The sequence below is a fragment of the Danio rerio genome, chromosome 1 (assembly GCF_052040795.2).
Source record: "Danio rerio strain M-AB ecotype USA chromosome 1, GRCz13ab, whole genome shotgun sequence".
In the NCBI taxonomy this organism is placed as follows: domain Eukaryota; kingdom Metazoa; phylum Chordata; class Actinopteri; order Cypriniformes; family Danionidae; genus Danio; species Danio rerio.
The window spans coordinates 1,382,501-1,410,000 of NC_141021.1; the positions used below are offsets into that span (position 1 = coordinate 1,382,501).

General features: G+C 38.7%; 1 long non-coding RNA gene across 1 annotated transcript in view; it reads left to right on the forward strand.

The window, feature by feature from the left end:
- Window positions 1-11,197: 11,197 nt before the first annotated feature.
- Window positions 11,198-27,500, forward strand: part of LOC147846633 (uncharacterized) — an 89,564-nt gene continuing 73,261 nt past the window's right edge. Inside the window, exons 1-4 of the long non-coding RNA XR_015476058.2 lie at window positions 11,198-11,257; window positions 13,189-13,512; window positions 13,610-14,047; window positions 14,097-14,998. This is a non-coding gene — a long non-coding RNA (uncharacterized LOC147846633). The remainder of the gene's footprint in view (window positions 11,258-13,188; window positions 13,513-13,609; window positions 14,048-14,096; window positions 14,999-27,500) is intronic.

A 27,500-nucleotide genomic window follows, 5' to 3' on the forward strand; every position in this document is an offset into this window, starting at 1 on the left:
GATTTGTATGTATTTAATTCCCCGTTTGGCGTGAACCCAGCATAAAAGGTGTTATTATCGCCCCTGTTGGTTTGGCACCAATAACATGTATCACGGTGCATTTGTGCATTTTCATGTGGACTTCTTTTCTTACAAAAAATGTAGGGGAAACCCTGTTTATAAAAATGCCCGTGTAAGTGTGGACATGACCTTAAACTGCATTTCCTGTTTACCCGTAGCTCTAAAGTGTTATTTTGGAATCTGTATTTCTTCATTCATTGATGATGGCTGTAGAAAAGGCTTCAAGGAAAGCTAGACTTTTATTAACAGACTTGTATTCTGAAAACTTAAGAGTGCATTTCCTGATGCTTCCAGTAGGAGGCGTTGTAGTTATAGTTTCACTTTTCTGCTGCTTTCATTATTCAGTCAGAGATCGACGGCTGTGCAGCTAAAGTTTAATCCTGTCACTCTTGAAGTTCGTTGGGTGTTTTAAGTTTTCCAAGTGTTAGTGCATGACCATAAAGTGCGTTTTTCTCTTTATTTCTGTATGTTTTAGCCTTGTTGAAGTGTATTAGTATACATTTACATCTGTATGGGCATGCCTAGACATGTAATGCTTGATGCTTCATGTCAGATCGAGTGATCATTAAGCTATATAGAGACAGCTAAATGCCTCATTAGCCACTATAAATGTTAAAATATTTTAATTAATCAATGTTATTGCATTTGTGGTGATGTTTGGCAAATTATTTAATTATTAACGCACTTAGATTCAGAATTACACATATTGCTGATAATGTATCATCTTTATTTGTAGGATTTATATTATTTAGAGCTATAATTGTTGTTTAGGATAAGCCTGTAAGCTTTATTATACCTAACTAAGCAAAGATTGATTATTTTGTGTACATGTACCCATTCAACTGTACTAATTTATCCTCATGTTATTTGTTATGTTATTTCTAGACTAAATATCAATACACTTTGGAAAGAAGTTCAAGTCTCCTCATTTGTTGTGTCCTGACCGACACCCAGGATTGTTTGCTGAACACAATTAGAACTAGAGCCTAGTAGTTTCTTTTCCTCTCCAACAATGGCTGTGGGTTTACTAAACACGTCATGATTTTGCCAAGTATGATGCGATCCTGGATTAACATGTAATCCATACCTATTCCCTACCCCTAAACCCAACCATAACTGTAAATAGTCCCCAAAATCAGAGGGGAATAATAGTTGGATAACATCATGTAGGAGTGCATAAACTGTAAGCCTAAACGTAACATAAACGGTTGGCTGATTGTTCCAGGATCAACATAGATGTATATCCAGGAACATGTCCTACTTGGTCAAATCAGATTGGCGCTGGTTTACTGGTGTAGATCACGTTTGTGTCCGCAGATTCAGAGCAGCTCCTGAGTCTCTAATGCATGATCGCAGCTTTCACATGCACAAGCGAGTGGACAGAGATGAAGAGCCACCGGCGAGGAACCAGACGCCCTCAGAGACGCAAACAATATGCTCATATATCTTGTTCTGTGTAAAGTTGGCAGGTTTTTGGCTGCGGTGGCACGCAGAGCTCTTTCAGGACACTGGTGCTCCCGCTGTGGACACGCTTGCACTGTCACAAAGGCAAAAAGATGATTTCTACCCCGCAGAGCTGTCCAAAAACACCTCGCTGCTTTTGTCCTTCAGCAGCACAACTCCTCTTATATCCAACATAAAGGACGAGTTTATGCACGGTCAATATCCTGTCATTGTGCATGAGAAACACATTTAGAGCTCATCCACAACCACAACAATAACTATAAAGATACCGATGAAGACATGCTAACAACAGCAGAGTTCAGACCACTGTTAGAATATAAATGATAAAGATGCAGAGAAGCTACAGCAAAGTTGGGATGAATACCCCAGTGAGGTTATCTCAGAATAAAGACAAACATGTTAAAGGGCAGCCCAATTTAAAATGGAGAGCTGTTACAAAGGACTGAGGCATTTAATCTGTGAAAACAACCATCTTGGATGTACTTTATCCCACTTATTACAGGGTTATTGCCACACAACATACAAATCAGAGACAAAGCATTGTTTTTTAAGCCTTAATTGTTTAATAATTCTTTAATTAAATGGAAAGCTGACAGTATGAAAACAGCTGATGGAGTATACACTAACCTGCGCATTATTCAGACACTAGATGGCGCCAAACAGTCAAAAACACAAAGCTGACAGAACGAAAACAGCTGATGGAGTATACACTAACCTGCACATTATTCAGACACTAGATGGCGCTAAACAATCAAAAACACAAAGCTGAAAGAACGAAAACAGCTGAAGGAGTATACACTAACCTGCGCATTATTCAGACACTAGATGGCGCTAAACAATCAAAAACACAAAGCTGAAAGAACGAAAACAGCTGAAGGAGTATACACTAACCTGCGCATTATTCACACACTAGATGGTGCCACAGTCAAAAAGAGCTGATGGAGTATACACTAACCTGTTCATTATTCAGGCACTAGATGGCGCTAAACAATCAAAAACACAAAGCTGAAAGAACGAAAACAGCTGAAGGAGTATACACTAACCTGCGCATTATTCAGACACTAGATGGTGCCACAGTCAAAAAGAGCTGATGGAGTATACACTAACCTGTTCATTATTCAGGCACTAGATGGCGCTAAACAATCAAAAACACAAAGCTGACAGTATGAAAACTGGCGATGGAGTATACACTAACCTGCGCATTATTCAGACACTAGATGGCGCTAAACACTCGAAAACACAAAGCTGACAGAATGAAAACAGCTGATGGAGTATACACTAACCTGCGCATTATTCAGACACTAGATGGCGCCAGTTCCAAAAAAAAAGAAAGTTTACAGCACAAATCTCTCATCCGACTTTGAATAAAGAGCGAAACGTGAAGAAATCACGTTGGCTAAGCGTCGAAAATATGGCTTCTGAAGGATAAGCATGCGAGTAAATGATGAGGTGTGGTGTGTGATGTGGTAAATTATGTGTCTATAATAAGCTCTCAGATCTGCTCAACAGTGTTTGACTGTATTTGCCAAGGAAGTAACCTTTCAAACTCATTATCCAAACACAGAGTCCTCCTACATGGGCTTGGCCTGCTGTTTGTCAGCTGGCAGGCCTGCAGCTCTTATTCTCCATTGATTCTTCCATCTCACTTGGCAAGAATAAACGCTTCATTCACATTTTGTCTCCGACTCCAATTCTGCTTTGAGTGACAATGTTGCTGGGTTTGGATTCTGAGAATGTAAACAGGTTCAGTGTGGATTGAAGTCGATTTTGCAGTCCAAATTCATCATACAGGAGAGTTTCTTTACACCCAGGTTGCCAGATTGATGACACAAATTCTGCGGAAGTTCCTGAGTATTGAACCCTACAATGTAATCTATTCAGCTAATGTTTACATTTGTAATATTTATATTATTTGCTTATTAAAAAACACCACATGTAGATTTACGTAACTCTAAATCTGCATCTTATTTTGGAGGCTGCTACTGCATCCGTATACACTGAGAGCCTTCATGACTGAAGTTAAATAGGTTGTTTTCTAACAAGGCAACCTGGAGTGCTGAAATATAATTGGCTAAACTGGCTGTGGGCGGAGTTTTAGAGATAAAAACAATGACAGACAAACCAAAACGTGATGCACATTCTCAAAACAGAATAACTGACTTTAGTGTTGTATTTCAGGTTAACAAATAAGGTAAGTTGGCATGTTTCTTAAATATCTGCAAGCATATTATAGTACTGCTATGCTTTAGAAGAGTCAGACATAGACATACAGCTTTTATTGATGCGTTTCAGAGCTGAAGTGAAGCGATGTGCTTATTCCCACTGACCTGTGTTATAATCTGAAGTGTCACGTCTGTCTGAAAACTGACTGACAGCAGATCTGTTTCTGTGGGGATATTTATATCATGCGTGAAAGTAAAGTGTGTAATTATTGTGTTTGTGCAGATCATTTCAGCTCTGTTAGAGACCAAAAATACATGTGCTTATTTCCCTTTACTGTACATTAACCTGTTTCTGCTCTACCCCATTTTAAATGAACGGATATTTTTATCTACACTACCTGACAAAAGTCTTGTGGTGGATCCCAGTTGTAAGAGCAACAAATAATAACTTGACTTCTACTGTAGTTGATCGTTTGTTAAAGTGTCAGAAGGTGGATTTCTCTGCTGAATCATCTGCTGATCTGCATCCCAATCATCACCAATACTGCAGAAGACCTACTGGAACCCAAATGGAGCCAGGATTCTTACAGAAATCAGTCAAGTTTGGTGAAGGAAAAATCATGGTTTGGGGTTACATTCAGTATGGGGGCGTGCGAGAGATCTGCAGAGTGGATGATCAACATCAACAGCCGGAGGTATCAAGACATTTGTGCTGCCCATTACATTACAAACCACAGGAGAGGGACAATTCTCCAGCAGGATAGTGCTCCTGCTCATACTTCAGCCTCCACATCAAAGCTCCTGAAAGCAAAGAAGGTCAAGCTGCTGCAGGATTGGCCAGCTCAGTCACCAGACATGAACATTATTAAGCATGTCTGCGGTAAGATGAAGGAGGAGGTGTTAAAGATGAACACAATGACTCCTGATGAGCTCTGGGAGTCCTGCTGAACACTTTCTTCTTCATTCCAGATGACTTTATTAATCAGGGATTTGAGTCATGTCAGAGATGTATGGATGCAGTCCTCCAAGCTCATGATGGAGTCATATTTACACGACCAGCATAACGTGTAAGCCAGTGGTTCCCAACCTGGGGTCCCCGCCCCCCTAAGGGGGGCGCCAGAGTTCACAAGGGGGGCGCGGGAGAGGATAAGTGTTAAGGTAGAAAAAGGCATAAAAATGCTCCACTATTTTATAGGGCTGTACAATTAATCGAAAATCCGGTTTCGATTTCAAACGATTATAAAAAAAGCATTAATCGAGATAAAGTTTATTGCATCATAAATCGCCCCCTTTCCAGTTGTTTACGTTTGTTGCTTCTAAAAGCGCGAAAGACCGCGTGGTTATTTGTGTGTGCAGCAAGCACACGCAGTCAGAAGCATACGGCCGGTCAGCATTCGGTCTCATTCGCACACTGAGACGAGCAGCGGAGCGCAGACATCTAAAGTCATCTTAACGTGAGCGCATTAATGGTCAAATAGGTGTCAAAACGCGGTGTTTAGTGATTATTTATATTAACCCTGATTTGTGTAATAAACAAACGAGTTGAGGATCAAAAGACGTGAAAGAGAAACCATTAAAGAGACAGCGAGAAATATTCCTGCTGCCACCTGTTTTTATGATTAATCAAACAATGACAAAATCCCTCACTAGTCTTGACTGAAGGACTGCTGTAGCTAAAGTGTTTTTCTTACATTGAAGATGCTTAAATCACAGTTTGTTTAATATTTTTATTCTATTGTATTTATTTCTCTTTCCTTTGCAAGGTGGAAATAACTATGTATACACTTGAAGTCAGAATTATTAGCCCTCCTGAATATTAGCAACCATTTTCCAGCCCAATTTCTGTTTAATGGAAAGAAGATTTTTTTAAACTTATTTCTGAACATAATAGTTTTGATATCTTGTTTCTAATTACTTATTTCTTTTATCTTTGCTATGATGACAGTACATAATATTTTACTATTTTTCAAAATACAAGCATTCAGATTAAAGTGCAGTTCAATGGCTTAATTAGGGTAATAAGGCAAGTCATTGTATGACAGTAGTTTATTCTGCAGACAATCAAAAATATATATTGCATAAGGGGGCTAATAATATTGAAGTTAAATTGGGTTTCAAAATATTTAAACCTGTTTTTATTCTAGCTAAAATAAAACAAATAAGCCTAGAAGAAAAATATTATAGGAAATACTGTTAAAATTCCTTGCTCTGTTAAACATAATTTTGGGAAATATTTCAAAAAAAAAAATTCTCAGGAGCGCTAATAATTTTGACTTTAACTGATAATCGTTTTGAATAATCGTGATTACAATTATGACCAAAATAATCGTTATTATGATTTTCCCAAAATCAAGCAGCCCTACTATTATATATGTATTTTCAAGTACTAAAAAAATCAAAATCAAAACATGCTTAAAATTCCAACATAATAGTAAAAATAATTAAAATAAATAACTTTAAATAATTAATTAAATTTTGCTCACGCAATGTGCTTGTCCAACGCGTCGTAAAGGCAAAATCAAAACAAAAATGGCAGAGAAACGTAAATGCAGTGGTTCTTCAGAGACGAAGAAAAAGATTAGACAAAGATTAGTTTTATTGAAGGCCAAGACAAGTTAAAAGTGATTAATTTATATTTTCTATACATATTATATATTAATATTACACAAACACACACATACAGTATATATATATATATATATAGACAGTACATATGTGTGTGCGTGCGTGTGTATTTATATGGTAGGGGGGCTCCAATGTTTGTATATGTTCATGGGGGGGGCCCCAAAGAAAAAGGTTGGGAACCACTGGTGTAAGCCATGAAAAAGTCTTTGTACAACCCAATGCAGAAGGTATAAAACTGATTATAATCAAATGACCCTTGAATATTTACAAAAATACAGCTTTAGTAAAAACTGAGCAGTAACAGATGCATATTTCAATGTAGAGATCTGCGCAGGACTAAATTTTGAATCCTGCTCCCGCTCGCACCCGCCAGGTTTTAGGCCGAACCCGACCGCTCCCGCTTATATGAAGCACTTGTTGTCCCGCTGCCCGACCCGCCCCGTTTTCTACCCGCCGCGCCTGATCCTGCTAAAGAGCGGGAGGGAGAGCAAAACCGAAAATCTGTCTGTATAAACACACACACACACAGCACCAAGCACACACACACAGACAAAGCTCTCTCTTTCTCATACGTGCGTGCGCCCACTAACACACACACATAAGCACCAAGCACACACATAGGCAAAGCTCTCTCTCTCTCTCTCTCTCTCTCTCTCATTCGCGCGCGCACTAACACACACATACACACACACACAGGCAAAGCTCTCTCTCTCTCATTCGCGCACACACACACACACATCTCGCCTTCGCGCATGCGCACACATACACACACAGCAACAAACAAGCTAAACACAGCATCGCGCTATTTCATTTACACACATACATACGCGTGCTCGCTCGGGAGTCGGGAGCGATATTGCTAGACAGCCCGCTCCCCTCCCAAATTAAACCCGTTACCGACCGCTCCCGCGTTTTATTCGGAAATTTATACCCGCGCCGCAGAAATCTGGTCGGGACCCGCGGCGCTCGCGGGACAGCAGCGGAAATGCAGACCTCTATTTCAATGTTTAAATCAGCCCCAGAAATAATCTGCATGTGTGTTACTCTCGCTGAGAAACCGAAAGTCACCTGAATATATAGTACAGTACTTTAAATGTCCAGCAGGTGGGGGGCGGGTCAAAATCACAAGTGCATATGCGACTGCACAACAAGGATAATGATTCAAAAATTGTGTTGGGGTGAATCTCTTTTCATTTCTTTTTGACATCAGTTGCGGGGCGGAGGGAGGAGAAGAGGGGCGCAGATGGACTGTGGGCCAGCAGTTGAGATCCTTGCTTTAAATGAATCAAATGTACTTTTCTAGTCTTCTCATCTCAACAAAATCTTAACTTTGTATGCCTCACAAAATGTAGTCGAAACCTGATTAACTTATTAAAATTAATAAAGGCGACGCAGTGGCGCAGTGGGTAGCACGTTCGCCTCACAGCAAGAAGGTCGCTTTGATCCTCGGCTCAGTTGGCATTTCTGTGTGGAGTTTGCATGTTCTCCCTGCGTTCGCGTGCCTCCGGGTGCTCTGGTTTCCCCTACAGTCCAAACACATGCGGTACAGGTGAATTGGGTAGGCTAAATTGTCTGTAGTGTATGAGTGTGTGTGTGTATGTGTGGATGTTTCCCTAAGATGGGTTGCGGCTGGAAGGGCATTCGCTGCGTAAAAAAAAAACTTGCTGGATAAGTTGGCGGTTCATTCCACTGTGGCGACCCCAGATTAATAAAAGGAATAAGCAGACAAGAAAATGAATGAATGAATGAATGAATGAATGAATGAAAATTAATTAAAAAATTGTTGTTTTGATTATTTTTTTGTCCTCATTTTTGCAGTATTATGGCTTGAGACTAGTGTGAAGTGACTTTTTCAACGGTAAACGGTGTCATTTTGACTTTGTTTTGTCTTTTGCCGTCGATCCTGACAAACCTCATGCCATTTTCCACAGAAACAGTGAAGTTTCTGATCTGAGCGGTCCTGAATGCAGAAAAAGCTGCCGGCGTAATCATCAGCGCCGCATCTGAGTGAGAAAAGCCCGTTCCCTGCAGCTGTAATCAGACCTGCAGTGGCAGCGCTGTGCTGATTACAGCTCAAACATGGACATTTCACAAACCTCTCATTAACATTTCATTAACGTCCGCGTCTGCATGCTGGACGGTCCCAGATAACAGACGGACACAGGCCTGGATTAGACTCTCAATGGAGAAACTGATCCAGAGCACAGCTGTACCGATGACGCCAGCAGATCGGGACCAGAAACACACTGATCTGAAACTCGATCTCCAGTCCAGTCTAGTCGAAGTCCAGTCATTTGATATAGATGATGCTTTTTTTTTTTGTAATTATTTGGCCGGGAAATAAATTTTCTCCTCGACACTAAAATCCTGATTACCTTACATTTTAAGCTGAATTAAATTAACATTGAGTCCATTTAACTTATATTATGTAAAACTGACCTAAAACTGCTTGCATAACTTATAAAATTAAGTTACAACATGATTAACTTAGTTGAATAAGTTACAATAAACTAAAACATATACTGTCATGACTATTTGTTCATACAGTTTTTTTTTTTTTTATTCAGCTAATCTTTGGGTTTGGTGTGAGCACTTTTAGCTTAGCTTAGCATAGATAACTGAATCAGATTAGACCATTAGCTCAATTATCTAAAGAGTGACCAAAGAATTAACTTTTCCTTTTAATAATAATTTTCCTATTTAATTATTAGCACAAAATTAAACTTTTGGTAGTGTAAAAAATAAATGAATAAATTATACACACACCAACACACATATACAGTGGAGGAAATATAAGTATTGAACACGTCACCATTTTTCCCAGAAAACCTCTTTCTAAAGGTGCCGTTGACTTGAAACGTTATGTTGGTAACAACTCAAGAAATCCATGTATGCAAAGAAAACAAATTCATTTACAAATGAAGTTATGGTTAATAAAATGAAATGACGCAGGGGAAAAGTGTTGAAGACATGAAGAAAGGAAGCTGTATTCCAGCAGTGAAAGCCCAGACAGCAGCTGAAATCTCTCAGTAGTTCTTCAGCAAGCCTCTGCCCTTCCTCAGTGTGAATGAAGATCATCTACATTAGCAGGAGGATGAAGATCAAACCATTTCAGCAAGACAATGATCCCAAACACAGCCGAGGAGACTCTCGGATGCTTTCGGAGAAAGATAAACAAGCTGTAGAATGACCCAGCCAATCACCTGATCTAAATCCAATAGAGCAGGGATGTCAAACTTAATTCCTGGAGCGCCGCAGCTCTGCACAGTTTAGTTCCAACCCTTATTAAACACACCTGATCAAACCAACTGAGTCCTTCAGGCTTGTTTGAAACCTACAGGTGTGTTGGAGCAGGGTTGGAACTAAAGCGTGCAGGGCTATGACCCTCCAGGAATTTAGTTTGACACCCCTTAATAGGGAACTTAGAATAAAGCTCAGATTTGATAGACGAGACCCACAGAAGCATTAAGATTAGGACACTCTGCTGAATTCTGTGAGAAACTCACACCTGAGCAATGCATGAGGCTTCATTCTCCATATGAGAGGCGTCTTTATCCTGCCGTCACCAATGAAGCCTTTTTATAAAGTGTTTAATATGTTTTAGTGGTTCACTGCTTTCTCCTTCTGTCATTTAATACCTATTACACACAACTCACAACTTTTTTCAGTAATTCTTTGTTTTGTTTTACTTTTGTGTTTGTTTTGTTTGGGTTTTTATCAAAATCTGCTTCAACACCATGTCAACAGCTTCTTTAGAGATATTATTCCCAGGAAGAAAACATGACGTGTTCAATACTTAAGCTAAAAAAAGCGGAAAATACAAACATGAAACTGTGAAGTTTAGTGTAAGTGCTGCAGAAGTGAAGAAGCAATCTCTAAATATGTAATGCATTTCACATCTACAGATACAAGATGAAAGTGTTGGACACAGAATTGGACATTCGACTGAAAAAACAAAGCTTTACGAAAAGCCAAAAAAAGCCCCAGATCTAAATATTCACAAAAACTTTAAAATCAGGTTTGCAGGCTGTGTCTTCTCTTAAGATGTTTCAGTGTTTGCCGGATCATTTTATTTGGCAATGATACAGCTCCAATCTGATCCAAACAATGCATGCTGGGAAGAGCGGAAAATTCCCAGTGCGGGACACTGAGAGCAGCACAGTCTGAAAGCTAATATTTACTGTTCATAATCCAGCAAGCGGTGTAGCTTCAACTCATTTTCCACAGTCAAAATTCTTAATAAACAATATTTTTTTAATTAAAAAGCTGCTATTGCATACACTGTGCAGTGTTATGCTTATTCGAGGACAACAGGGTTAGCTTCTTCTCATGTGTGAATATTATAACTGAAATTAAATACGGTCAATATTAATCATTTTATAATAAGTTGGCAAGAAAATGTTTTGCTTTTAAGTTGAACTGAAAATATTAAAACTTCTATAAAAATGAGTGGGAATACGGCATGCTGTAGACTAATCGTCCCAATTCACCTATACTATTTCCTGAAAGTATACAGTTTTATTTTTAAAGAAAAGTACATACTTTTGAGTGTGTAGCAGAAGAGTGTGCAAGCTTTTGGCACACATGACTTCCTTATTAATGGAGCGTTATGTTTCTTAGTTGCGCGCCCTGTCCATCATTCACATTTCTTTCATTTTTATTTGCCAACCATATTAGAGATGCAGCAGCAGGTTAATCTGGCATCAACAGGTGCTTCATGCAGAGACATCTCCTCAGGTGTTTGTTTATTTATGCATTCAGAAGCTAGTGACCAAACAGCGCTTTCTGACTGGCTGATGTTGTGTGTTGTTAATCTTTTAAACAGTAGCTGCTTTCTGATTGGCTGTTGTTATGTTTGCAGATTAAACAGCATCTTTTTTCTTATTGGCTGTTGTAGTGTTGTGTTCAGATATTAAACAGTGGCTGCTTTCTGATTGGCTGTTGTAGTGTAGCTTCAACTCATATTCCACAGTCGAAACTCTTAATAAACAATATTTTTTTAATTAAAAAGCTGCTATTGCATACACTGTGCAGTGTTATGCTTATTCGAGGACAACAGGGTTAGCTTCTTCTCATGTGTGAATATTATAACTGAAATTAAATACGGTCAATATTAATCATTTTATAATAAGTTGGCAAGAAAATGTTTTGCTTTTAAGTTGAACTGAAAATATTAAAACTTCTATAAAAATTAGTGGGAATACGGCATGCTGTAGACTAAAAAGCAAACACAAAAACAAGTCTTGGGATAAATGTACACGATCATACAAAACAGACGTTACTACACATATAAAATATAGTATAAAATGAAATGATGAATCAGGGACTAAGCCAAAGGAGAGGGAATAAGTAATAAAACATAAATGAAAAAGTATAAATCAAAATAACCAATAGTAAAATGATTTAAAGGGATGCTCCAGAGTGTACTTTTAAGGAAGAAAATCAAGTTGATTATTTCATATATCTTACTTTAATCATATACAGCTATTCAGCTAAACCATTGTCATTTTCCTAGTTCCTCTGAAGACCCGCCCTCAATAGGCTTTGATTGGTCAACTTACATACAATAGCTTACATCCACTGTATAAAAAAGCACATAGACATTTAGAAAAGAAGTCCGCTGTTAATGTGAATAAACTTGTTCTCCTTTAGGTAAGTGAGGATGATCACGTGTGTTTCTGTTCTGCTTAACAGCAGAATAATGAGAGAGAGATTGTTTGTGAAATTGCTATAACTCTTCTTGAAAGTCAAGTTTACACAGTAAGATTATTCTGCCTCTGGAAAAGCTCAGATGATGATGTCAAGCTTTTGATAGTTTCTGAACAATTGAGTTAACTGGAGGCACAACTGTAGAATAGTATTGAAGGAAAAGCTCAAACACACTGCTTCCTTCTGTGACACATGGGAAAATCAACAAGCCAGAATCAACAACAAAGCCAGATTACCATTAGCTGAATGACACTGGGGGAAAGACTGATGTTTGGAGACATGTCCTGTGCTGTGATGGAGCTAAGATTGAACTGTTTGACCATAATGAGCAGTGTTACATTTGGAGGACAACAAGGAAAGCTTACAAGCCTAGAAACCCCATCCCAACTGTGAAATATAAAACAATAATGTAAAACAATCGCAGAAACAAGTGCACCTCCGCATCGCAGACTAAGCTCAATGACAGCGCTATAGAGCTAAAGTCTGTGGTTTGAACAGTTCCACTGATCTTCATGTCTCCAGTGTTCACCTTTCACTGCTCTGCATGTATTTCATGGCTGGTCATTTATCTGGCCTGCGGCGGTCAGTGAGGACACTCATTATCACTGACAAACCAACTGTGTCTGTGGACTCGCTGTAGTGGACATCTGATAAAACACTGGAGTTTAGTGCACTAGTGAGGGAAGAAATGCAGACTGGAGATCTGCTATCTGTCATTCTCACAAAGAAAATATGACAACTGCTGCGTCCCAATTCACCTATACTATTTCCTGAAAGTATACAGTTTTATTTTTAAAGAAAAGTACATACTTTTGAGTGTGTAGCAGAAGAGTATGCAAGCTTTTGGCACACATGACTTCCCTATTAATGGAGCGTTATGTTTCTTAGTTGCGCGCCCTGTCCATCATTCACATTTCTTTCATTTTTATTTGCCAACCATATTAGAGATGCAGCAGCAGGTTAATCTGGCATCAACAGGTGCTTCATGCAGAGACATCCCCTCAGGTGTTTGTTTAATTATGCATTCAGAAGCTAATGACCAAACAGCGCTTTCTGATTGGCTGTTTTTGTGTGTTGTTCATTTTTTAAACATTATCTGGTTTCTGATTGGCTGTTGTCGTGATGTTTAGAGACTAAACAGTGGCTGCTTTCTGATTGGCTGTTGTAGTGTAGTGTTCGATTATTAAACGGTAGCTGCTTTCTGATTGGCTGCTGTGGTGTGGTGTTTGGAGATTAAACAATATCTGTTTTTTGATTGGCTGTTGTAGTTTTGTGTTCAGACTTTAAACAGTGGCTGACTTCTGATTGGCTGTTGTCTAGTAGTGTTCAATTATTAAACAGTAGCTGCTTTATGATTGGCTGTTGTCTAGCAGTGTTTGGATATTAAAACAGTGGCTGCTTTCTGATTGGCTGTTGTCATGTGGTGTTCAGATATTAAACAGTAGCTGCTTTATAATTGGCTGTTGTCATGTGATGATGATTTAAAACAGCAGCCGCTTTCTGATTGGCCGTTGTCATCTGATGTTGCTATTGAACATCAGGTGGTTTCTGATTGGCCGTTGTCATCTGATGTTGATATTGACTATTAGCTGCTTTCTGATTGGCTGTTGTCATGTGGTTTTCAGATATTAAACAGTAGCTGCTTTCTGATTGGCTGTTGTCATGTGGTTTTCAGATATTAAACAGTAGCTGCTTTCTGATTGGCTGTTGTCATCTGATGTTGATATTGAACATTAGCTGCTTTCTGATTGGCTGTTGTCATGTGGTTTTCAGATATTAAACAGTAGCTGCTTTCTGATTGGCTGTTGTCATCTGATGTTGATATTGAACATTAGCTGCTTTCTGATTGGCTGTTGTCATGTGGTTTTCAGATATTAAACAGTAGCTGCTTTCTGATTGGCTCTTGTCATCTGATGTTGATATTGAACATTAGCTGCTTTCTGATTGGCTGTTGTCATGTGGTGTTCAGATATTAAACAGTAGCTGCTTTCTGATTGGCTGTTGTAATCTGATGTTGGTATTAAACAGTAGCTGCTTTATGATTGGCTCTTGTCATCTGATGTTGATATTGAACAGTAGCTGCGTTTCTGATTGGTTCTTGTCATGTGGTGTTATAAAACAATATCAGCTTTGTGATTGGCTGTTGTCATCTGCTGTACAGGTATTAAACAGTGTCTTCTTTCTGATTGGCCGTTGGGGTGTTGTGTTCAGATATCAGTGTCTGTCAAGCAGCTGCTGTCTCTTCACCTTGCGAATGACCTCTTTTGCACAGACGCCTGCACATAAAGCGCACTCCAGATGATGAATTTGACTGGTCAGCCTGTCTGTGGCTCGTTTATCTCTTTCTGTGAGTTGTTTATCTGCACCTGTGGGACGGAGCCTGCTTTCAGATGCAGGTCATACTGTGAATGTGCATTGACTTCATATCAGCGTCTACTTTAAACAATGATATTCTTCATTAAGCTGCGTTGTTTCTGTAACTCTGATTGGCTTTGAGAGTCTGTGTTTCTGTTCGCAGGTTGATTTGACCTCCTGTTTTAATTTTAGATGAGTGTGTAGGAGACGAGGATTTCTGTGAGGATTATCCGTCTCGTGGGAGAAAAAGACACCAAAATACCCTTAGTGTGGTAAAAATCACTGTATGAGCGTAAACCCTAGACGCTAGGTACAATCAAATTCCATTCACACTAAAATACATATGCAGAGCACATTTCTAAAGATGATGCCTCTGCTCACCAATGTTGCATTCATTTAATAAAAAAAGTAAAAAATGGTCAAATATTATTAAACTATAAATAAAACAAGTTTTTATTGTGAATATATTGTAAAATGTCATTTATCTATGAGATATAAAGCTGATTTAGAGCATATTTTGGTTATATTGGGTTTAAAATGTGCTTTCTATATTAAAATATCATGCATAAGCTGGGTGATATGAATAAAAAAACGTGTACTCATCACTTAAGTTGGTAATGACAGTGCGATATGTGATAATTATCAGCTGTAATATTATAGAAATTGGTGCTTTATGAGCAGGCACGCATTTAAAAAGGTAACTGATTGCATTGAAGTCTATTTATACAGTAAGAATGAGTCTACAATTGAATTTCTGAAAGAAGAAATATCCCTATATGGCATTGTGTTCTCATATTTATAAAATACTCTATTATTTACTAGTCTTACACAAGCAATGGTGCTGTTACCCCAACATCAGCAATATTTATTTTAGATAAAAGTGCGACAAAGCATTTCATCGATTTCATCGACAAATGAATTCGATGTATTTTATTGGATGATTTTATAAAGTGCTTTTAAAACAAAGCAACATTCACAACCTGCTTAAGTCCAGTTATGTATAAATTTATAAAATCACATTTTAGCAAAGTATAAGTCACATTTTGGATGTTGTTCAAATTAAAGATTAAAATCTCACCACTTCTGTGTTTTTCCTGCTGCATCATGCTTTAGCCCCACCTACTGTGAAATCTTATTGGCCCAAAGCTCTGCTTATATATTATACATCAATTAGCTCTGCCTACAATGGAATCTGAATCGCACAGAGTCTTGTTTGGATATTAAACAGCAGCTCCTTTCTGATTGGCTGTTGTAGTGTGGTGTTCCAATATTAAACCGTAGCTGCATTCTGATTGGCTATTGTAACACGGTGTTCCAGTATTAGCTGCTTTCTGATTAACTGTTGTAGTGTGGTGTTCCAGCATAATCTCACGAGGAAACGTAAGTATTTCACATTATGTCAGTTTAGTGGCTAATTTGACCGAATTTATACAAGTTTAGTTGTACGAAAATGTTAGATTTTAAAAAGGAGGTGTGGCACCCAACCCAACCCCACCCCTAACCCCAACCGTCATTGGGTGATGAGCAAGTCGTACTAAATTGTATGAATTAGATTGTATAAATTCATACGAATTAGCCACTAAATCAAAAAGTTACGAATTACTGTTGATACGAGATTGCGTTTGGTGTTCCGATATTAAATAGTGGCTGCTTTCTGATTGGCTGCTGTAGTGTGGTGTTTCAATATTAGCTGCTTTCTGATTGGCTGTTGTAGTGTGGTGTTTCAATATTAGCTGCTTTCTGATTGGCTGTTGTAGTGTGGTGTTTCAATATTAGGTGCTTTCTGATTGGCTGTTGTAGTGTGGTGTTTCAATATTAGCTGCTTTCTGATTGGCTGTTGTAGTGTGGTGTTTCAATATTAGCTGCTTTCTGATTGGCTGTTGTAGTGTGGTGTTTCAATATTAGCTGCTTTCTGATTGGCTGTTGTAGTGTGGTGTTTCAATATTAGCTGCTTTCTGATTGGCTGTTGTAGTGTGGTGTTTCAATATTAGCTGCTTTCTGATTGGCTGTTGTAGTGTGGTGTTTCAATATTAGCTGCTTTCTGATTGGCTGTTGTAGTGTGGTGTTTCAATATTAGCTGCTTTCTGATTAGCTGTTGTGGTGTGGTTTTTCAGTATTAGCTGCTTTCTGATTGGCTGTTGTAGTGTGGTGTTTCAATATTAGCTGCTTTCTGATTGGCTGTTGCAGTGTAGTGTTTCGATATTAGCTACTTTCTGATTGGCTGTTGCCATGTGGTGTTCAGATATTAAAGAGTGATTGCCTTCTGATTGGTTGTTGTAGTGTGGTGTTCCAATATTTACTGTTTTCCGATTTGTTGTTGCTGTGTGGTGTTCCAATATTAATTGCTTTCTGATTGGATGTTGTAGTGTAGTGTTCTGATAATTAACAGTAAGTGTGTCAGTTATTTCAGTAAGCTAAAGTTGCATTAACTTGCATGCTAATGCACATACGTAAATAAATAAAATTAAATACATCTTTTTAGGGGGAAGCTTATATATATATATATATATATATATATATATATATATATATATATATATATATATATATATATATCATCTCTATATTATTTAAATGAATGTAAATCCCTGAGATGCTACTTTTTGAAGCTGCTAAATACAAATAAAGGTTGTTATTATTATATTATCAGTAGTAGTAGTAGTAGTAGTATTAGTAGTAGTATTTTATTTTTTAGTTGGGGAATTATAGATGCACTTTCTTGAGGTTGTGATTTGAGACTGTATTCACTTCAGTGCTGCAGTCAGCCTTATAAGGATGCAGTTTCTGAATTGGGACGCAGCCTTTACCTCAACCAATTCCAGGAGATCCAATTTAGCAGCAGCCTTAATTAAACACACCCAAATCAGCCAATCAAACTCTTCAGGAAACTACCAGGTGATTTTGCTGGAGCAGACGTCCCGCTGTTATTTCCAAGCAGTGAACTTTCAAGTGAACTTCCCACTTTCGTCATTTTCTGAAGCCTTTGAATCTAAAATTAACATCTTCTGTTTGATTTCTGACTCTGAAATGGGACAATCGGCATCAGCGATCCCATTCAGCGCAATATCCGCCCTGAGCGTCCATTATAGCGCTAAGCTTTTCCATGTGGGAAAATTGGATTTTATGCAAATGGGCTTTGACTGAGAGACAAAACGTGGGAAAATGAGCTTGCGTGTGTTTTGCTTGGCCCAGATCCACCGAGTCTCATTTCACGCTGGGGCATATGGATTAGCACAGCGCTAATAAGCTACCCAAAAAGCTTTTCTGATTAGAAATAAATAAACTTTGGGGCTGGAGAAGGACAAATAAGCTGTTGGATTGTTGCCGTCAGACCGCTATTAGCATTCACGTCCAGGTTTGACATTTAAGAAGCCTCCGGAAAGATGCTTTCTATTAATTGCCGAACCTCTTGGACCGTGGAGTCAAATGCGGGCGCGAGATGATGGATGATGCAAAGCGGCGCACAATCCAGACGCTTTTTTTTTCCACAGACGACGTCTCAAAGGGCCTTTTTTGATGAGCCGGAGATTGGAGAAGCGTTTGATGTTACAATAACAGAAGGAAACAACTGAGACATCAAGGCCACGGTGGACGGAAAGGGTCACGGCCGCGGCTGCTTTTCATATTCAACATTTAATCATTTATGCTTGAAAGGGTGACAAAGACTCGCTTTTGGTAGTTACTGTACCGTCAATGCAATGCAGTGAGAGAGGTGTGTTATGATTGGCTGGATTGACAATGTGATATTGGAGGACTTGGTTTTGGCCAAACATGTTTAATTAATGACATTTCAGAAAGTTTTCACTGGTGGTTTCAACCACACTTAAACACTTGGACAAAACCATTCATTCATTCATTTTCTTTTCAGCTTAGTCCCTTTATTAATTTGGGGTCACCACAGCGGAATGAACCGCCAACTTATTCAGCACGTTTTACGCAGCGGATGCCCTTCCAGCTGCAACCCATGACTGGGAGATATCCATACACACTCATTCACCTCATTTAACCTACCCAATTCACCTGTACCGCATGTGTTTGGACTGTGGGAGGAAACCAGAGCACCTAGAGGAAACCCACACAAATGCAGGGAGAACATGCAAACTCCACACAGAAACGCCAACTGACCCAGCCGAGGCTTAAACCAGCGACCTTCTTGCTGTGAGGCAAATGTGCTACCCACTGCGCAAGCCCTTGGACAAAACCGATTGGATGGATATAGATAGATAGATAGATAGGTAGGTAGGTAGGTAGATAGATAGATAGATAGATAGATAGATAGATAGATAGATAGATAGATAGATAGATAGATAGATAGATAGATAGATAGATAGGTAGGTAGGTAGGTAGGTAGGTAGGTAGGTAGGTAGGTAGGTAGGTAGGTAGGTAGGTAGGTAGGTAGGTAGGTAGGTAGGTAGGTAGGTAGGTAGGTAGGTAGGTAGGTAGGTAGGTAGGTAGGTAGGTAGGTAGGTAGGTAGGTAGGTAGGTAGGTAGGTAGGTAGGTAGGTAGGTAGGTAGGTAGATAGATAGATAGATAGATAGATAGATAGATAGATAGATAGATAGATAGATAGATAGATAGATAGATAGATAGATAGATAGATAGATAGATAGATAGATAGATAGATAGATAGATAGATAGATAGATAGATAGATAGATGCTAATGTCACAAGGGAGACGCTGACAAAGGGTGTGCTAATCCAAACACTGGTTTCTAATGCAGAAATGGTCAGGCAAGCAACGGGTCAACACAGGGGCAAACAGATGTACACAGGGAATCCAGAGTCGTAGTCAAACAACAGGCAATAAGCGCCGTAAACAAACAAACAAAGATCGGTACACTGCAAGACAAAGCAAGAAAAACACATCGTGACGTTAACTAGACAGATAAACAGGACTCAGCCCTGATGTGTGTGTGTGTGTGCACTGTATAAACAGTCCATGTAATCAGTCTTTGATAATTCTCTGGCTGTGTGAATGTAAGATCGGGAACAGGTGTGAGTGTGTGTAGTGCATGACTGAATCTTGTAGTCCTTAATGGCAGATTTGTAGTTCGTTAGCCATCTGTCACCGCTAGATGATCACTTAAGATGAGAGTGAGGGCTGGGTTGAAATTGTTGCTATGGGTGAAGTCATGATGTCATCATGCTTATTACCTATGCGAGCAGTGATTGGTTGATGGGAGAGCGGTCATTCATGTGAATATTGTAGACGATATTTCATATATAACAGGGCTCGAAATTGCGACCATTTTGGTCGCATATGCGCCCGAAAATTAATCTATGCGACCTCATAATATATCTGGGCGCATTAGTGCGACTGCAGATAATGGTTGTAGTGCGACCTGTTTTGTTTTTTTGTAAAAACGATCTGAATCGCTCTTCCCTGCCGGTATATTGGTTCATATTAGCTGTCATTCACTCAAGGTATTCCGCTGTCAGATGACAGGGAAGGAGCTTTTATGACCACGGGAAATGCAAACGGCTGAAGAGTAAAAACTTAAAGCACACAGGTTTGCAAACCCCACCTAAAGTTGAGGCGCAGATGAGAGCGATCATGACACGTCACGTGGTGAATAATGATCCGCCAGCTGTGATCAATCGAGTACGCGCTTCTTGAAGAAGGTGCCCGAATCTCCATGCGTTGCATTCACTGCGTGTTCAGCGCAAATGTCCACTAAAAGTCAAATCTAATACTGTACATATCATCGCCAAAGAAGCTCGCCTTTACTAAGTTTACACTGAAACTGCGGCTCATAACAAAGAGCGGTATTGGGCCGGTGGTCAGCGCAAGAATCCTGCTCTGCCTGCTCATAAATTGGGTCGGCTGACTCGCCTGCTTTTCCACAAACACAGAAAAATGAAGATCACCTCAGACTGAACATTTAAATTGACACAAACTGAAACCAAAACTTTTAAAGAGTGATAGAAGTGAGACTTTACTTACTTTCTTTTGTCTATTCTTGTTTGAGGTGTGTATTATTTTTTATTTATTTACTTATGACTGCTTTGCAGCTTTCATCATTGAATTGAATGATTTATTATAATCTTTTGTTTGTTTTGTTGCAGAAATATTATTTATTAAATTGACATGCATATAAAAACAGCAGCACAAAATAAATTTTTCTTACTGCAATGCTTCATTTTTGTTTGATGCAAACTATACAATTATTTTTCATAAAGTAACAGACTTTTTATAGCAGATAACCTACATTCATGCACATTCAAGGCAGTATCATAATGAGAAATGGAATTCATTGTTACTATTATTGTCATTTTCATCATCATTATTATTCTATGGCCTAATTATTAGACATTCATTTCGGAATTATTGAACACAAATATCAGTGTCATCTCAGCATTAGTTAGATAGTTGTTTCTGGTTTTTGTCAGTCCTATTAATGTTGTTTTAAAATACAATAAATCCCTTAAAAAACAATTTGCAGCGGTGCTCATTCATTGTTGGTGGGTGCTCCTAAATTTTTTCTGGTGCTCCTAAAATTTTTTTGGTGCTCCTAAATATTTGAAGTTGGGAGCACCGGTGTTACCAAGTAAAAAAGTTAATTTCGAGCCCTGTATAAATACATCAAAATAAGATGTTGTCACGTTCAAATAAAGGCTTTAAAATAGAAATGTGGCCGTATTCAAATAAAGATTTCCTAAGTGTGACTAATGAAGGCAGTGCATGTTCAGCTAATCGCCAGCCTCTTGCATGTGTGCTCCTCATAAACGGTTAGTGGATACGCATATAAACAGCCTTTTAATTAACCGAGCCGAATAATCAGGCTGATAGTAAGACATGCAAATGCTGTGTCTATTTGTTGCTGCGGCCCTGATAATACACCCCTTTTAAGATTCCACACGGCAACGCCAACTAGTCCAGTTGAGCCTCGAACCAGCGACCTTCTTGCTGCGACAGTGCTAACCACTAAGCCACCGTGCCTCCCCATTTACAAGCAATACTCTCTGACAATACAAACAGATGAAATACAAACAACTGCCAATGAATTAAAGCCCCGCGTAAATCCTGAAGTAACAATGTGGAGAAGATGGTAATTCTGCTTTTGAAGTCCCACAGCAAATTGCTTTTGTCAGTGTGTGCTACGGCCATTAGCGCAGCGCTGACATCTTAAGCCGCGAGTGTAAACAGAGCAAATGATCATGTGAAGACGCAGCACAAAGCCTTCTAGACATCGCTCCGTTAAATAACACAAGAGGAGGAGATGCACATCAAAGTCTGCAGGAACAAATCAAGAAGGGAATTTATGAAGGAGTGCAGGGGATCTGCGGAGAACAGGAGATGAAGGTCTGTGTCTTGACACCACACCAGATTAATATTATGGCTTAATTAGCACTAATTATCATTAGAAATGACTAGTTAGAAAAGAAAAGGCCTTTTTCTGCTTTGATTTGTGTTGATGATATTCTCCCATGGAGATAGTCTCGACGTGTAGGCGCTTAAATAATATACATGCAATATTAAAGCTGTTATGAAATACTTTTTTGGGATTAAAATGCCTATACATTTAAAAGAGCAGCATGCATTTTTATTTTTTATTTTTTTGGTAAACATGAACAAAATGGAAGAAACTAACAAAAAAGTTTTGCAGAGCATATTTCCATGCAAATAAAATGGCATATAAAAAATTCAATAAAATTAATTAAATATATGGATTTATGCTGAAATATAGAATACATTTTGATAGAAAAATTATTAATTGCAAGCAGGATGTTTTTTTTTTTTTTGTAATGTGTCATATTTCCATGTAAAGGAGATAAACAAATAAACAAATAAAATAAAAAATTAAAAAATGATAACAGTAATAAATAAAAAAATAAATAAATGAATGAATAAAATAAAATAAATACATTAGAAAATAAAATAAATTAAACACAAAATAAGATAGATAAAATAAAATAAAATAACAAATACATAAACTAAATAAAATCAAATAAGTAATAAAATAAAATCAAATCAAATAAATTAAAATAAATAAATAAAATAAAAATATAAATAAAATAAAATAAAATAAAATAAAAGCGGCAAAATGGGATACAATGACCAATTGCATGTAAAAAAAGCAGGATGTTTTTTGTTATGCATGATATTTTCATGCAAAGGACAAAATAAAGTAAAATAAAATAAGTAAAAAAATAAACAAATAAAAATAAATAAATAAGTAAAATAAAATGAAATAAAATAAGAATAAAATAAGATAAATAAAATAAAAAATACAATAAAACAAATTATAAAATAAAAAAAAAATAAAATAAATTCTAAAATAAAATAAACAAAATAAAATATATTCAATTCAAATTAAATAAGATAAAATAAAAAATAAAAAATAAAATAAATAATAATACCAAATCAAATAAATGAAATAAAATAAAATAAAATAAAAGCCACAAAATTCAAAACAGCTTAAAAATGTTTTGATACATGTAAATAGATAGATAGATAGATAGATAGATAGATAGATAGATAGATAGATAGATAGATAGATAGATAGATAGATAGATAGATAGATAGATAGATAGATAGATAGATAGATAGATAGATAGATAGATAGATAGATAGATAGATAGATAGATAGATAGATAATTAGACAGACAGACAGACAGAAGTGAACTAAATACATTAAAAAGAAAAAAAAAACTTGACTTATTTCCTGCAATTCTCTGAAATACGGTTTCTCAGCAGCTCACATCTCTATAATGAAGGACAAATGTCATGCTCTTTTTCTCCTGTTTCATCATGAAGCAGTTTACTGTCGCATAAACTTCCAGCCAATCCGCACACTCGCTTTCTGAGTCTTGAGCAGAATAACCAATCAGATGCTCTTTGAAGTTCCACATCCTCTGCTATTCAATACTTAAACTCTCTTTCTCTCTTAACAAAACCACTAATTTCATCATATTAACTTCACAAAACAAGCAGCACCATTCCACAACTTACAACACAGGCCTCAAAAGTCAATCATTCACAGCTTATTATAATCACAGTCAGGAAGAGTTTATCGCCATGCATGTTTACCAGGAATTTGTTTTCGTGAGAGAAGTTTCCACAGTGAAATGACAGTGACAGGACACAAACACAGACAATAAAGTAACAAAATAAACTTAAATCATTATGCAGTTTGGAGTGTGCCTCACACAGGTGAGTGGGCTTGACAAACCCCCTGTAGAAAACACACTCCATCATCTCTTTGACACCTCAACAAACATTTGCTGCAGTTTCTTAGCAAATCCTCAGCACTCAGGCCTCGTTTACACTAATACCTTTTAGTTTTAAAACTGCGTTTGAGAATGAAAATGATCCACGTCCACACTGGAGTTTCACCAATCGTTTCGGAACAACTCTATTTTCCCACTTTCCCTTTGCCCATCAAACAGAGTGTGAAGAGGAAGGGCTTCAAAATTGACCCCTAAGAAATGGGACAGCACTGCAACTCCTGCACACATCAACATATGTCATCACGATCTCTTGCTTCATATGAGATCAGACGATCTCGACTGCTGTAGTGATTCCAGTTATATATTCAACCCAAGCTCATTCTGAATATGTAGCCCCGCGGGCGTTTCTGGAGACAGCGATTTACGTGGCCGGAGGTATGGCCGCATTTCGTTTTTTCGAGCAAACGCTACGGGGTGGTGTGATGCCACTCCTCTTCTTTGCGCTCACCGGCTGTGACGGCCACTTGTCCGCTTAGCTGGTAGTGTTATGTCAGTGGAGCGGAGGCCCACAGGAGGAGGAGCCGGCCGTGGCGACGACCGGGTTCGAGTCCTGGTAAGAGCGGTTCCAGAAATCAGGTAAGATGAAAAACATAATCCAAAAAATAAAAGCAAACAGGGTGAGAGTGTGGTGAAATCCGAAAACTCGGTTAAAATCGGATGAGGGCTTTTGCTTTTCTTTTCTGGACGGCTTTTGTAAATCGTCGCTTGTGTTTAGGAAAGGAGGAGAGTAGCGGGGTCGGCTAATTGGCCGGCCACCCAGTCGATCGTTCGGTCTTTTAGTCAGTCGGTCGCTCATCAGTGGCCTCCGGCAGCTTTTCACGCGAGAACAGCACGGGCGCGAACGGCGCGCGCTCCCGAGAGGCGTTTGAGACATAAAAAAGCGCGGCACAGCGGATTCTCACAGATTCGCCAAAACAAAAACTGCACAAATACATACCTCCCGGGACGTATTTCGCATTCTCCAGAAACGTCCGCAGGGCTACGTTTCCACAATGAGCCTGGGTTGCATTTATTGGTATTTATCTTCAGGAAATCACAGAAGGCAATGATTTCATGATATAATACCATATAATGCAGCAATAAGCTCAAAACTACACTTTGTATTTACACATTGGCCATATTCATCTATGTAAACACACCAAAAACAGTATTAACATAACAGCAGACACTGTAAACTGCTCATCCTCAGCCACTAGACTTTACTGACAGGGGATTCCAGTGTCAGAATGTTGTGGGACTGCTGCACAGGACTTATGATTATGGATTATAAAAAGCAAAATTTAGCAGTTTTTATTTTAGCATTTTTTTTTTTCAAAAGCATGATGATAAAACAGGAACAAGGTTCTGAATATATTAAAACATATGCTTTTTGTTGTAAATGTAGATTCAATATCAATGACAAAACAATACTAATTTGTGGATCTCCTGACATCCAATTCAATTCAGCTTTATTTGTGTAGCGCTTTTACAATGTAGATTGTGTCAAAGCAGCTTCACATAAATGCTCATAGTAACTGGATCAGGGTAGTTCAGTTTTTAGTGTTAAGTTCAGTTCAGTTTAGCTCAGTTCAGTGTGGTTTAAAGTCATTACTGAGAGTTCAAACACTGAAGAGCAAATTCATCGATGCGTAGCTTTTTAGATCCTGAACCATGCAAGCCAGTGGCGACAGCGGAGAGGGAAAAACTTCACCAATAGGAGAGTGAAGAAAAAAAACCTTAAGAGAAACAGACTCAGTTCGGCACGACCATTTTAATTTCTCCGCTGGCCAAAGTCTTGTGCAGAGCTGCAGTCTCAGCAGTGGAGGCTGGAAGCTGGCCTCAGCGAAGACTCGTCTGTACCTGGAGCGTCACTGGAATCAGGTGCAACTATCCTTCCCGGGGCTCCCTCCCGTTTGCAGGGCAAGAGGGGAGTTTGAGCTCAGGTAAATCTGGAGAACTCCCCTGCTGTAGTAGCTAATGAACAGATAGTGAGCGCTCTTAAGAGATAACTACTGACTAGGAGGATGTCTATGGTGCTGATTTGGATTGGTTAGCTAATTTGAGTTGCATGTTTTTGGATGGTAGAAGGAAACCCGGGGGAACCCCATGTGAGGACGGGAAGAACGTGTAAACTCGGCACAGAAATGTCTGCTGGCTTGGTAAAGACTAGAACCAGTGACGTTCTTGCTGTGAGGCAACAGTGCTAACCACTGGGCCACCGTGCTAAAGGAGGAGGAGCTGGGGTGGAAGGGGGGGTTCTTCAAAACGAAGATGGCTGTGATATGGAACTGAGGGTATTTATAGTGGCTTAGGAATCATCTGATTGGTCAATCATAATTGAATAATGCAGGACCAGCCGCGATCAATCATGAGCATGTGATCCTCTGGAAATGAGTTTATAAATAAACTCCACAAATGTAAATAGAGCATCATAAATACACAAATTAACAAACGTATGCAGATGCCTATCGCTATATACACAGTCTTGTGTATTCAGCTCTATTATGTGCACACTGAAATAAACTCTCAGCCTTCAGAGGATGCAGCAGATCCAGTTTTCCAGCCTGAAACAGAAGCAGCATCACTAATAATATCTGTTATCAGTTTGTAAATGTGCTGTAAAATCTGTGTCTGCGGCTCTGCTGTTCTGTGAAATCATTATCGGCTCATAATCTGCGGGATTAGATGTGTGTATTCAGGATCTGGCTCTCATAATACACTCTCTGGCGCTCTGCAGATATTTGGGTGTTAAAGCAGCGCATTGATGTGTTAAAGCGTGCGTGTTTTATGTAGAACAGGATTACAGATAAGAAGATTTAGACTTGCTGGAGTTTCACATGGCAAACACACAACATTTAGCATTTTCCAGCGCTCATCCTTCCACTACTCTGAATTTCCGTTCGCTCTTTTTTTTTTTAAGCAGTGGTAAATCTTCTTGATAGGTTTCATTTTGGCAGCGTGGAGGAGAATAAATTACACCTACAGCCAACTGAAGCCAGAGAGAAAGCCTGACATGTTTGCAGAACACCATAATTACCAGAGGACTACACTTCAGTTCAACAGTTCACTTCACATACATGCCAACACACACACACACACACACACACACACACACACACACACACACACACACACACACACACGCACACACACTATACACACAGACATGCATGCACACAAAAAGTGCACATAGAGACACGCACACACATATATAGTACACAAATATACACTAACACATATACATACAGTAGTAAACACACACACACACACAAATAGAAAGCATATAGACATGCACACACATATAGTAAACAAACATTCATTCATTCACACACACACATACACTCCGGCCAATTTAGTTCATCAATTCCCCTATATCACATGTGTTCGGACTGTGGGGGAAACTGGAGCACCCAGAGGAAACCCACACCAACACGGGGAGAACATGCAAACTCCACACAGAAATGGCAACTGAGCCAGCCGAGGCTCAAAACAGAGACCTTCTTGCTGTGAGGCCAGAGTGTTAACCGCTGCGTCACCGTGCAGCCAGTAAACAAACAATGCACACACAAATAGTACACACACATACACAAACACACATACAGGCAAACACACAGACACAAGGACACACACACACACACACACACACACACACACACACACATATATATATATATATAGATGTATAGTACACACACACACAGTAAACAAACAGACACGCACACACACATAGTACACACACAGACAAGCACACACACACAGTAAACAAACAGACACGCACACACATAGTACACACACAGACAAGCACACACACACAGTAAACAAACAGACACGCACACACATAGTACACAAACAGACAAGCACAAACACACAGTACACATACAAACACGTAAACACATACAGTACACAGGCAAACAC